The sequence below is a fragment of the Vulpes vulpes genome, chromosome 4 (assembly GCF_048418805.1).
Source record: "Vulpes vulpes isolate BD-2025 chromosome 4, VulVul3, whole genome shotgun sequence".
In the NCBI taxonomy this organism is placed as follows: Eukaryota; Metazoa; Chordata; class Mammalia; order Carnivora; family Canidae; genus Vulpes; species Vulpes vulpes.
The window spans coordinates 109,170,198-109,184,013 of NC_132783.1; the positions used below are offsets into that span (position 1 = coordinate 109,170,198).

General features: G+C 45.6%; 1 protein-coding gene across 3 annotated transcripts in view; it reads left to right on the forward strand.

The window, feature by feature from the left end:
• Positions 1–13,816, forward strand: part of CCNJL (cyclin J like) — a 77,552-nt gene that overhangs the window by 23,804 nt on the left and 39,932 nt on the right. The gene's annotated exons all lie outside the window — the stretch shown is intronic.

Consider the following 13,816-nt stretch of genomic DNA (forward strand, 5'->3'; position numbering starts at 1 on the left):
GCGGAAGGTAGATACCCCCAAGCAGGTTGGTGACATGGCCTTTGTGTCTTGCCTTCTGCCTCTGGACTGAGACTGGGAAGGGTGGTTTGAGAAACAGGTGTGATATTAAGGAGTGTATTGGTTTTCTAGGGCTACTGTGACAAGGGGACTTAAAAACACCCGATATGTGTTCTCTCACAATTCTGAAGGCTAGACGTCCAAAATCAAGCTGTTGGCAGGGCCACCCTAATCTTTGCTGCTCCTTGGCTTCTAGATGCCTCATTCCAGACCCTGGCTTGGTTGTCACAGGGCATTCTATCTGCGTGTCTGTTTTCTCTCCATTTAAGGACACTAGTCATTGGAATAGGATCTACTTTAATCACATATGATCTCTTGTTAACTAATTACATCTGAAAAGACCCTATTTCCAGGTAAGGTCTCCTTCAGAAATTCTAGGGAGACATGAATTGGCACTGGGCTGGGTGGGGGATGGATATTATTCAGCCCAACATAGGGAGGGAGACGTCTTCCTGGTGGGATACCGGGGTCCCTACACCAACAGGTCCCGCATCCAGTGCATTTGTATCCAGTGTCTATGGAGTTCTGCTTAAAAAGTCACCAGCTATCCAGGTTTTTTTTTTTTTTTTAAGATTTTTATTTATTTATTCATGATGAGACACAGAGAGGCAGAGACATAGGCAGAGGGAGAAGTAGGCTCACTGCAAGGAGCCTGATGTGGGACCCGATTCCGGAATCCCGGGACAACGCCCTGAGCCAAAGGTAGATGCTCAACCGCTGAGCCACCCAGGCATCCCATATCCAGAGTTTTCCACCCCCTCATCAGGGAGTAGCTGTCTTCCAGCCAAATTAATTATGTTTTCTTTTTTTCTGTACCTCCTAGTCTACCTCTGTCTTGCATTGGTTACCACGCTGTAGCTTTTTTTCTGCTTCCTTTGGTCTTCTTCCTGGAACAGAATGGCCGAGGCGCAGCTCATTCTGGGCATCTGGAGAAGAAATCTAAGTCTTGGTGTGAAGTTAGAAAGCAGGGATAGTGGGTTGGTAGACCAGGCAGTGTAGTCTTGGTCCTTTTCTGGAGGTGGTGGCTAAGTGAAGTAGTGAGAACTGCCATGGAACCTGGGCTTCCGTGTTTATGGTGCTTGTCAGTTCTGCTCTTAGGTTAGCAGCAATGACTTTGACCTAATTTGTCCCTTTGTAGCAGGAAGGATTTCTGAGAGCAGTATAAACTAAATCAGCTCAGTCACCTGAGAATCCCCAATCTTTATGAGTCTCCCAGCCACTCAGGAGCAGGGGCAGGCAGTCCCCCGTTGTGTCTCACCATGCCAGGGCGCTTAGTTTCCTCTGGGCTGCCCATCTCAGAGGGAGGGCAGCTTTGTCCAGGGTTTACAGGTTAGAAATAAAAACCTCACCCAGGGCTTGATGCCCAGGGTCATCTGTGGTCTTGAAGTTAATCTTATAAGGGGAAATCCCATGTTCCTTTGGCTATAGTGTCCCGCCTTCCCAATATGTTAACTATTTTTCTTCTTTATTTCATGTCTCTGTTCAAAGAAGCAGATAGTTTGAGACAATTTGGCTTCATGGAGAGTTTGCAGAGAAATGTGAGGACAGGGGGAAGCTGGTATCCATACCAGCCTCACCTCTTTTAAGGATTGAGGGCTGGCCTTTTATTTTTCCCAGAGCAGTATTTTAGTAAATATCTGTTAGGCTCACTCGATTAACGCAGGAAACAAGGCTGGATCACAGAGAGAATGGGAGCCGCGCTTTGTCAGATGTGCGATTCCAGAACAGCATTATACTACCGAATGTAAAATGCGACACTGTGGAAATGAACTGTGGTGTTGAATGCAAACTAGTTATGGGGATCAAACTCTGAGCTGGTTGTTTAGCCTCTCTGAAATTCTTTGAACCTGGTGCCCCCATTGTCCATTCTTCCCACTAATACTGGAACTTAGATCGTGTCAGTTCCCTGCTTAAAGACCTCCAGTGTCATCCCATTGCACTCACAATTACTTCTACCTGTAATACCTGACACAGTTGGGCCCTGGCCTGCTCTCCTACCTTGCCTCCCACTCCTTCCTCCTTTCTCTTACTTGAATGAGCTTGACTCATTCAAGTGTCTCAGGGCCTTTGCACTGGCTGTTCCCTCTATTTGAAGTCTGCTTTTCTCTATTACTATTCCTTTGTGTCTCTCTTATCAACTCATCCTGTCTTGTTTTCTTGATAGTATTTACCAGTATCTAGAATTATTTTCTGCTTATCATCTTTCCCCCTGTGCTAGAATGTGTGCTCTGTAAGAACAGGCCTGTGTCTGTCTTGTTCAGTGCCAGGTGTCAGTGTCCAGAATAGAGTCCTCTGATCTGAGTGGAGTGGTGAAAAGAATGAATCTTCTTTAGTTTTCTCTTCTGTAACGGGGGGAGGGGGGTGTAGTTGATAGGAAGATAGGAATGTTAGGAGGGAGTGAGAGGACAGGAGGACTATGGGAGATTCGTGGTAGGCACATGACAGGCATTGTGCCTCTTCCACTTAACGATTGTTAAATGTGAGGCCGAACGTGAAACCGACAGTCACTTTCATGTAGCGTGTGGTTAGAGTAAGGCTTGGGGTTTGTGACCACCCTTAGAAGGCTTCACAAGTGTGACAGGTAGTCCTTGTGAAGAAAGGCATCATTATCCCATTGGGCTATTGGATAGTGAGGGTTTTGAGGCTGGGAAAGGCATCAGTTTGCCTAAAGTCACGCACCTGGGACCCAGCAGCTAGACACCCATCTGCAAAATCTGAGCAGCTAGTCTCAAGCATCCCGACTGTGAAGCAACCCTCCTCCTACCCATTAGGCTCTAAAGAACGGTCTCCTTCTCAAGCTGCCTTTACTCCATGCTCAGCCTTCAGTTGCCCCCTTTGTCATCCTTCCTGGTTATATTGCTTCTGTTGGAACTGACCTAGAACCCCTTTCTCCAGCTACTTTCTGCTGGGGCCAGGGGCTGCCAATCTATACAGTGGGGTTAGGTTTCTTACTTGTAACACCTGTGCCCTTGAACTCCTTCAGTGAACCTGAGGGGAGGAACAGATCCTCACTGCCAGTGGTGACAGTGAGGCTATTGGTGGTGTTTCCTCGGTAACCAGTTGCATGTCCCCACGAGTATTCAGATTAAAGCTGAGAGTCACCTTTTTTTTCTTCCCCCCAAAGAGGAACGCACCTTAAGTTTAAAGTGAGCTTTAGAACTAGTTTAAAATTTAAGATCCTGGGTGCCTGGGTTGGCTCAGCGGTTGAGTGTCTGCTTTCTGCTCAGGTCGCGATCCCGGGGTCCTGTGATCGAGTGCTGCATCGGGCTCTCCACAGGGAGCCTGCTTCTCCCTCTGCCTATGTCTCTGCCTCTCTCTCTGTGCCTCTCATGAATAAATAAATAAAATCTTAAATAAAATAAAATTAAACTAAATTTAATATCCCATCCTCCCAAAGTCATGTCGACAAGCCCTACTTGGCATAATCTGGTAGCTTTATCTTCAGGAGTCCTGGGGAGCCTTTGTGCCAGATGTTCTCTCCTTCATCCTATTCGCCTCCTCCTGGAATTGGGGGTCACATGATACCTTGGGGGTCTTCTTGCCCTGCCCCAGATCTGCAGAGCAATCAGCCTACTTCTGAAGCTTGCTTCGTTGCACTCTTAGAGAACTTTAGCTATGTAAGACCATGTTTCTTAAACCAGTAGACTGATAAAGGACATTTTTACTGATTTGTGGCTGAATTTATACAAAGATCTTCCTAAATACCATCAACAGATGACATTTAGCGATGATAACGTTGGCAGCTACTGTCTATTGAGCAATTACTGTTGCAGGCGGTGTGCCAAGCATGCCCCCCATGTGCTGTCTCATTTACATCTCATATCTGCCCTAGTGCTGGCATTGACCTTGTTTTATAGATGGGAAACTAGAAGACTCGGGGGGTGTAGGTAACTGTGGAGAGCAACCAGATCATTGGATCAGAGCTTGAACATAAATTCATTTGCAAAAACATCCATTTTAACAAAGATTGGAAACGAGTGGCAGGAGACAATCAAGGCTCTGCCGTCTAGAGCACTGAAGGCTCTGCGGTTTAGTCTGTATTACAACGACTCTCTTGGATTTTCTAGAAACCACCATGAGAGGCTAGCAGTCCTGGGCTCTGGCCTGACTCTGGGCATTGGAAGGGCTGAGTGCCTGGCCAGGGCCTTCCTTATTGAGTTCTGGTACCTCACCTGTGTGTGGTGCTTCTCAGCCTCAAGTGATGTGACCTCTCCTATTGCCTGTCCCTGGGGTGGACATGATGGTGTTCTCACTTCTCAGAGCAGGGGAGGGGACACCTCCAGGCCTCCTTCTCTTACCTGAGCCCTGACAGCCGCAGGTGGTAGGATCTCACCCCAGCTCGGTCCCCTGCCCCTGGGTTAAGGCCACACCATTTTCTAGTGGCTTCTAAAGCTTTCATATCCTTTTATTTATCTTTTCCAATATCAATGCTTTTTTTCTTCTCACTCTTCTCCCGAAATTCCTTTAACTTCCCTACTGCAAGGCTGAATATTTATACAAAGTGCTGATCTAAGTCCATGCTTCACACCGTAATTGGTTTTCTATTCCCTTCCCCTCCTTTTGGGTTTCTGCATACCCAGGAGATGGTTGTTCCCAAATCATGCAGACAAAACTGGATCTGCCAATAAGAAAATGCTCTAGGGGCACCTGTGTGGCTCAGTAAGTTAAGTGTCTGCGTTGAGCTCAGGTCGTGATCCTAGGGTCCTGAGATCGAGCTCTGTGTTCGGCTCTGGGGCTCTGTACTCAGCAGGCAGTCTGCTTTTCCCTCTACCCCTTCCCCTCCTGCTCTAGCTCATTTGTGTCCTCTCTCTCTCTCTCTCTCTCTCTCTCTAGTAAATAAAATCTTTACCAAGAGAGAAAGGAAGGAAAGAATGAGGGAGGGAGGGAGGGAAGGAGGGAGGGAGAAAGGAAGGAAGGAGGGAGAGAAAAGAAGGAAGGAGGGAAGGAAAGAAAAAGAAAATGCTCTAGACACTAGTGATGGGATATGTCTGCCCGGCTTAGTTCCAGAAATGTGTCCTTTAAGCCTTTCAGACCCCAGTTGCTGGTTTTGACATGCCCTTACCTGTCAACAGGGCTGCTTTCTGGTTGTGGTCTTCAAGGGAGACCTGATGCTGCTAGGGAAAGTGAGGCTTTTTTGTCTCGGCAGGGTTTCCCACAGGCCTGTTTGCAAGCCTGATCTGGGCTGCACCCCCCCCCAACCCCCCCGGGGTTGTATAGTGAGGATGGAAGGTGGGTTGGGAAATGGGGTGGGAGGGGGAGCTTGGTGAGACGTCCTTCATAGAGGCCTCAGCTCTGAGGCTCTGTGACACCAGCACCCCCACCTGTTTTCTGAAGGGAGCTGGGGACAAAACTGAATCAGAACTCCTGCTTTCTCCGGAGCCACCCTGGTCTTAGATGACAGAAGCGCTCAGTGTGCCCACAGCACCCACTTGAGACTTGGTCTCCGTGCATCTTACCAGTGGAAGAAGCAAATTATCTTGGAGCCTTCCTTTCATCTGCACCTCAAGGGAGTGAGATCCCTGCTGCACCTGTCTCTCAGGTGTCCCAGGGGGGAATGCATGGGTATGGGCATCCTTGGGCAGCCTTTGGGGCCTCTGGATTTGGGGGTGGGGTGGAGGGTTGGCGGGCACCCCTGTTGGCTGGGGAAGCCTCTGCTGAGTGAGGGGAGGACATTTAAGGCTTTGAGCTGGCCCTGTGCCTTTGCCCTTGACTTGTTCTTTGTCTTCCTAAACCACACAGCCCCTTGGGGAAAGGGAGTGCAGCCAACGATTCTCTGGTGTATCTGGGCACCTGGCAGAAAGAGGTGACACTGTGGGTCTGCTGTTTTCTCTCTTCTCGTTTTTTTTTTTTTTTAAGTTATTAAACATACACATACACACAAAGTAGGGTGGGGTTGTATTTTGTTTTGGGGGTTTTTTGCTTGTTTGTTTAGGAGACTGCAAAAATAAATACAAGCAAACAGAAGAAAGTAAAATTCCTCCTACAGTCCCAGCACTTGGAAGTAATCTCTGTTGATATTTTGGGTTAGGTTCTTCTGTTCCTTTGTCTGCATGCCATCATGATATATTTTTATTTTGGTTTTTGGGTTTTGGGTTTTTTTTAGTAAAAATGGAAAATATCTTGTCTCAAAACACTCTGCTCATTTCACAGTATATCATGCACACACTTCTGCATTATTGGTTATTGGACATGAGCAAAAAAAATGAGAAACAAGCGATTGTGCTTATTTAGAATGAGTCATATGACAACATGATTAAAAAATAAGCTATATAAAAAGGTAGATGGTGAATAGGTTTCCTTCCACCCTGTTCCATACCCCTAGCTTCCCATCCTAAAAGATACCACTGATTTCAGCTTCTCGTGAATCCTTCCAGTTATTCTATGCATAAACAAGCACATGTGTATGTGTGTTCTAACACAAGTGTAGTATAATTTACACTTTCTTGTACCATTTGATTTTTTAAATATGTTTAGGAATTTAAATATTTCCTGTGAGGCCAGTGATCAGAATCTCCATGACCAGAAGGAATTTTTTTTTGTCTTTTCATTGTTAACTATAAAGGTATATAGTAGATACTCAAATTTTTACTGAACAAATGGATGGAATATTCCTTCTTGGTCATTTTTTACCTAAACATATATGTTTTTATCTTACAAAATGCTATTGTAGTATGTATATTATAGTTAAGAAAAAAAGTATAGTTATAGTATAGTTAAGAAAAAAAGTATATACTATTGTACTATAAAAAAGTACTATACTATAGTATAGTTAAGAAGAAAAGTACAAAAAAAAAGAAAAAAAGTACATACTATTGTAGTATGTATATATAGTTTTAAAAAAGCTATCTATAGCTTTTATAGTTATATCATTTACTATTTTTCTACAATATCATGTATCATGTTTTTTTGTGTGGACATACCAGGATTTGATTGGCTCATCTCCTTGTTGGATATTTAAGTAGGTCTGCTTATTCATTTTTTAAAATTGTATGATGTAAAGATCTTAAGTGTGCATACAGTTTACAGTGCACAGTGAGTTTTGATAAATGTATGCACTCATGTAACTACCACCATATTCAAGATATGAAACATTGCCATAGTACCTGGTTGGCTCAGTTGGTAGAGCAAGTGACTCTTGATTTTTCTGGATCATGAGTTCAAGCCTCACTTTGGGTACAGAGATTGCTTGAATAAATAAACTTGAAAAAAGATCTTTAAAAAAGTTACAGGACATTGCCATCAACCTAGAAAGCTCCCCTGTGCTCCATCCTGCTCCCAACCTCAGGCAAGGATCTGCTATTTGTGGACTGTATTTGTCTTTTCTGGAGTTTCATATAAGTAGAGTTACCCATATGTACTCTTTTTCTGTCTGCCTTTTTATACTTCGCATAATGTGTTTGAAATTTGTCCATGTTGTTGTATCTATTAGGAGTTCTTTTTCCTGCTGAGTAGTAGTCCATTTGCTTATGTATATAACACAACTCTTTCATCCATTTCTCTCTTGTCCTCTGAGGCTTTCTAGTGTACCGTTTGATTATAAATTGCACCGTGGTAGTGACTCTAGTCTGTCTGTGAGTTTGGTTGTGGGAATAAATTCCTAAAATGAAATTGTTGTTCACAACAATTTCAGAAGAACTTTGCATATCACCAGTTAATAAATTCCTGAAAGGTTGCATCTGCTTGTACTTCCACTAATGGTGTGGGAGAGTGCCTGCTTCCCAGCAGCTTTGCTAGACCTAGATATTGCTTAAAAAAAAAAAAAAAAAAAAAATCAATGGCCTTTAGATAGGTCAAAATGGCATCTCCTGGCTGTGTTTGAAAGGATTCAGAACCCAGAGTGGGAACAGCACTGGAGGCTGTAGGGGTATGAGAAGGGAACTCTCAGTATCTTCCAGGACCTGGGGAGCCCCATCTGCAGCAGGGATCTAGCCTGGGATGCATGTCAGGCTGGGTGAGGGCTGTGGGGGTAATCTTCCACTCTGATCAGAAAACTCCCAATGCTCTCTCTTAGCCCCCTCCGCTTGGGCTGCTCCCTACCCTCAAGTGGCACATACTTAGAAACTGAATCCTTGGGGCACCTGGGTGGCTGGGTGGCTGCCTTTGGCTCAGGTCATGATCCCAGAGTCCTCTTGGCTCAGTGGAGAGTCTCCTTCCTCTGCTTCTCCTGTTCATGCTCTCTCTCTCTCTCTCACATGCGCTCTCTCTCTCTCAAATAAATAAAATCTTAAAAAAAAAAAAAAAGAAAGAAACTGAATCCTTCTTGAAGCTACATTTGATTGTCCTGAGACATCGGCTCCCTTGGAGGTCACAGGAGCAGGTGGTGCCAGAGCCTAGGCATTCTTTGTGATGGAGACATCCTCACTGGTACCATGAGCTACTTAGTCCAGAAATGACCATCCAGTGACTTGGGTAGGGGGCTGGGGGTTACGAGAATGGGAGGGAGGGTCATTAGAAGAATCAGGAACTAGATTCAATAACTGTAAGGAAAAGTTGGAAAGAACCTAAATGCCCATCAGAAGGGAATTGGTTTTGTTGTGGTTCATCTAATACACTAAAATATGTTGGACCTATTAGATCTAATGCTGTGAAAGACAGCTTTGCACATAATGGCTATTGATTTTTCTGGTCATTGTGAAAGACCCAGACAACTACATGCACGTCTGACTCTGGAGCATATCTATGTCTTTTTAACTTTTTATGTAGAAATTTTTAAAGATACACAAAAATAGTAAAACGAATCCCTATGTATCTTCCACCAAGCATAGTACTTATTTCCTCTATTTCCCAGACAGCGTGTCATTTTACCTATAAATATCTGCTAACAGATCTTTTTTAATATAACTATGCCATTATCACATCTCACAAAATTAATAATTCATTAATATCTATTTTTGTCCAGTCCATATATAGCTTCTCCACTTGTCTCAAAAATGGCTTTTATCATTGGTTTATTCAAAACATTATCCAGATAAGGTCCACATACTACATTTCTTTAAAAATTATTCTTGGGGCACCTGGGTGGCTCAGTCGGTTGAACGTCTGACTCTTGAGTTTGGCTCAAGTCATGATCACAGGATTGTGGGATCAAGCCATGCATTGGGCTCCACACTCAGTGGTGAGTCTGCGTAGGATTCTCTCTCCGTCTGCGCCCCCCTAAATAAATAAATAAATATATACATACATACATACAGACATTTTTTTAAAAAGTTACTTTGAAGTGTTTTATTCTCTGGTAGTGTTCCTGCCCCCTCACCATTCCCTTACATTTTTTTACCCATAACATTGATTTTTTTTGGAGAAGCCAGGTCATTTGTTCTGATAAATGTTCCCTACCCTTGATTTGGCCTGTTACTTCCTCATGGTATTATTTGCCTTGAGTTAGCTGTCAACAATTTGTTTTCTATACTTCCCTACTCTTGTGGGATTTTAATATGCTCTAACCTACTTATTGTTGAGCTGACTGTGCAAACATCATTTCCTCAGAGAAGCCTTCCCTTACTTCCAGACAAGGTCAGGCCTGGGACCGTTGTTATGTTCTCAGACCCGCCCCATATTATTCCTTCAGCACTCGGCATAATTTGTAATTAAAAACTTATTAAAGGGATTATTTGATTTAGAACTGGCTTCACCCTCATGGGGCTGTGCCTTTTCAGTTCCAAGCAGGATGGCTACTGCACATCACGGACACCTTATCTGGAGTCTGTGCCCCACAGCCCACACATTGCCTTCCTGAACTTGGCTGTTGAAACGGGCTTATAGGGTGGGCCATGGGCTTATGGGGTAGGGCGCGTCGCTCCCAGTAACTCCATCCTGCTGCTGGGAGCTTAAATGCTTGGCCAGGGTTTCCCTATTCAGTGGGAGAGGTGGGGCTTTAAAGCCCTGTGATCTGCTGTCCAGAGTCTTACTTAGGACAAGCAGAAGAGTTGCAGCCAGCCTTGTAGTTGGTGATGGTGAAACACACTTCCCCTGAGTGACGTGAGAAGGCAGGAGTTAGTGATACAAAGCTGTTGGCTCGCAGTTGATCTCTCTTGATAGTCTCTCCTTTTGCTCACTTTCTGTTTTGAAATAATATCAGACTTACAGAAGAGTTGCCAGCATGGTACACAATTGTGAACATTTTATTTTTTTAAGATTTGTATTTATTTATTCATGAGAATAAATAGACACGGGCAGAGGGAGAAGCAGAGGCTCCATGCAGGGAGCCCGATCTGGGACTCGAGGGTCTCCAGGAGCCACCCAGGCTGCCCGTTGTGAACATTTTAATGCATTTGCGTTATTGCTCTCTTCTTCCATCTTTATTCATTTTTTTTCCCTGGAACCAATTTGCAGGTGTAATACCCCATTATCCCTCAACACTTCAGGGTTTATTTTGCATGGTTACTTTCGAGATTGGCCGTGAAGTGGTTTCAGGGGCTAATTTTTGTCAGACCCCTAGAGACATCTCCTCAGGTGTCAGGAACTTCCCTGGAGGCCTGTTTGGGAAGGAAGGGATTTTAGCATTCTGGGGAGAAAGGAGGAAGCCTAGTGGCCACAGACAGCCTTTCTAAACCTTGAGTCTGGGCAAGGCAAAATTCTGGCTCATTTCCTTGGACCATCTCCAGTGGCCTCATTGGCAGACAGCCTCTTTATCCACCACTTACTGAGCCCCAAGTATAACCTGTAGACTTTGGGGGGGCACTGTGAGCAGTGTGGACTCAGCCATGCCCTGGGGACCCTCAGCAGTAGTAACAGGAGTCCACATTACTGTACATTAATGGGTGCTTGCTTGACAAACATTCCCTTCCATGATTGTAGTCCTCAGGCAGCCCCCTCTAGTATGTACTGTACTTATCCCCATTTTACAGATGGAGATATCCTCAAGTTTAGATAGTTAAATGACTTACCTAAGGCCATACAGCTAAGAAGGTGGCAGAGCCAGGATTTGAAGTCCAGCAGCCTGGCACCAAAACTCACATTGTTAACCACTGTACAGATGGTGACACCTTGTTGCCTAGAGATGTGTGAAAAGCTTCAAAGAGGAGGTGTGGTTTGGGCTGGGTTCAAAGGATAAGCAGAAGCTTGCTAGGCAGAGAGAAGTGTGGAGGAAGTTCATCTCCCGGGGTCCAGGGCATCGTGTGACGGCCACGCTGTGATGGCTATGCTGTGATGGCCACACTGTGATAGCCACGTGGTGAGCTGCGAAGGGCTGACCAGTGAGTGGGGGAGGGGAGGGAGAGGGACCCAGGAGCATTGGCTCTGGGGATGTGGGGCTCCCAAATGTGTACCTGTATCCTGTGAGCATAGGGAGTACTAGGAGGAGGGAGTGCTGGATCACTGGAAATGACCTTGGCAACCTGTGTCTTCAGTGTTGGTGGTGATCCAAAGAAATGGCATCTGAACGAGAGTGGGAAGTGGGGAGACTTGAGAGTTTAGGAAATAGAGTCAAAGGACCAGATAACAAAGGAGGGAAGGGCTTCAGGTTTTTTCCTAGTTGGAATAAAGTAAATTTCTATTGCTGAGCACGGTTGGCTTTTTTCATGGTGAACATGGTTCTTAGAAAACTCCTCCTAGCATGTGCTGGTTTCTGTGTTCTCTTTAAAGACTCCCACTAAGTTAAGGGATTTGATGTTTATTGGGTGCCTGTAAGAGACCAGATGATGTTAAATGCATGATGTATATTATGTCATTGATTATTAATGTTGCTCTAAAAAAAGGACAAGTTAGTTGTCCCGACCTAGACACTGGTAACTCTTGAACATTGATGCACATTCATTCTTGCATTCAACATATGTTTTTGTGTGTGTGTGTGTGTATTAAAGATTTTATTTATTTATTTGACAGAGAGAGAGAGCAAGCACAAGAAGGGGGAGCGGCAGGGAGCCCAATGCAGGGCTCAATCCCAGGATCCTGGGATCATGACCTTAGCTGAAGGTAGATACGCCTAACCAACTGAGCCACCTTGGTGCCCCTAACATATTTTTTTAAAAGCTGACCACATGGCAAGCACTGCCAGCTGCTTGGAATAGAAGTGTGAACAAAACAAAGTCTCTGCCTTCATGGAGCATATAGTCAGGCATCAGGCTCAAATGAAGCACATGGAAGACACAGATGGGCGCCCAGCTGCATCCCCAGGAAGTCTGATACAATAAGTCTGCATCTGGGGAATGTAGAAGACAGCTAGGGCTGCCTCCAATTGGGTGGCTTAAAACAGAATTTTATATTCTTGCAGTTCTGGAGGCTAGAAGTTCAAAATCAAGGTGTCTGCAGGGCTGTGCTCTTTCCAGAGATTCTTAGGGGAGGATCCCACCTTGCTTCTTCCTTGGCGCTTCTTGGCTTGTAGCTGCCTTAGACCATTCTCTGTCTCACTTTCACCTGGTCTTCTTCCTGTGTCCATCTCTACCTTGTCTTTCCTCTATGTCTGTCGTGTTTCTGTTTTCTGTTCCCATGAAGATGCCAGTCATTGGTTCAGGGCCCACCCTAATCCAGTACAACCTCACTGTACCTTGATCATATCTGTAAAGACCCAATTTCAAAAAAAAAAAAAAAAAAGTCACATTCTGAGGTTCTGAGTAGATACGGATTTTGGGGAGACATTATCCAAATCAGCACAGGAGGAAGCCTCGATTTTTCTGTGAATTCTCAGAAGATTCCAGTGCCCATGATCAGCTAAGTACAGTTGCAGAAACCCTGGCCTGTAAATCCTCAGGGGAAATGGAGTCCCAGCTGGAGAGACTCAGGGGTAGTGGGAGTGGTTCCCCTATTGACCTGTATCAGGCTGCGTGGTAGGGTCAGGGTGCCCAGGTGTGAGGGATGTGGTCACATCAGGAAGTGCTGAAATGAGCTTGGGGACAGTTTTTTAAAAGCCTGTGACTGTTGTCTGTGGGGGCGTTGGGAGGTCTCAGGGGGCAGGGGGGTATGGAGGGACCACGGAGAGGTAGGCACACATGTCTTTGACCACAGTTGGATGCCCAGCAGCTGTGGCCGGGCCTGTCACAGAGTATGCCCTGGAGGGCAGTGGCTCTTGAGAATGAGGATGAATGTGTCCAGAGCTGGCCCTTTCCTGAGTTCAAGGGGCCAGTGAGAGATATGGTGGCTTGAGGTGACCTTTCTGTCCTCTAGAAATAAACTACAAGCTTACGGGTCAACAGGAGGGGATGTCACCGGCATTGTTGGCTCCCCGTGCCGCAAGACACCCTCTCCTGAGTGTTGAAATAGTATTCTCGCTGAGATGTTGGTTGTTTACCGAAAATACCTCCTAGGGCTTTATGAAGCAATTGGGGCAGAGAGGGGAAGGAGGGTGATCTTCGAGCCTCACAGGGCCTCTCAGGTCAGTGGTGTGTACTCCTGAGGCCTCTGAAGAACCAACCTACACCCCTCCCCTTTCTTTCTCCCTTTTAATTTGCAAGTCTCCACTTCCTGTTGGTCACCTTGGTTACACATGGTGTTTCTTCATGTCTTGCTACTCTTTGTTCTCAGGCAGACACGATCCTTCAAGCTGTTTCCCAACCAGCTGGCCCAGTGCCTGGAGGCCCAGCCTCCCTAGGGAGGCAGCAGTTGGCAGCCCTGAGCATGGTGGGAAGCACAGAGGAGACCGGTGTGGTTTTCCTTCAGTGGCTGGTGTGGGGGAGCAGCTCAGCCCTGCTTTGCACCTTGGGCCATTCATGAAGTGGTTGTCACACTTGGTGCAGTGTCACAGCCCATGCCCAGCCAGTTCCTCTGATGTGTAAGTCCAAGATTTGCCACTTAGGTGCAGCATGGCTTCGGTTCTCTGGGTGCCAAC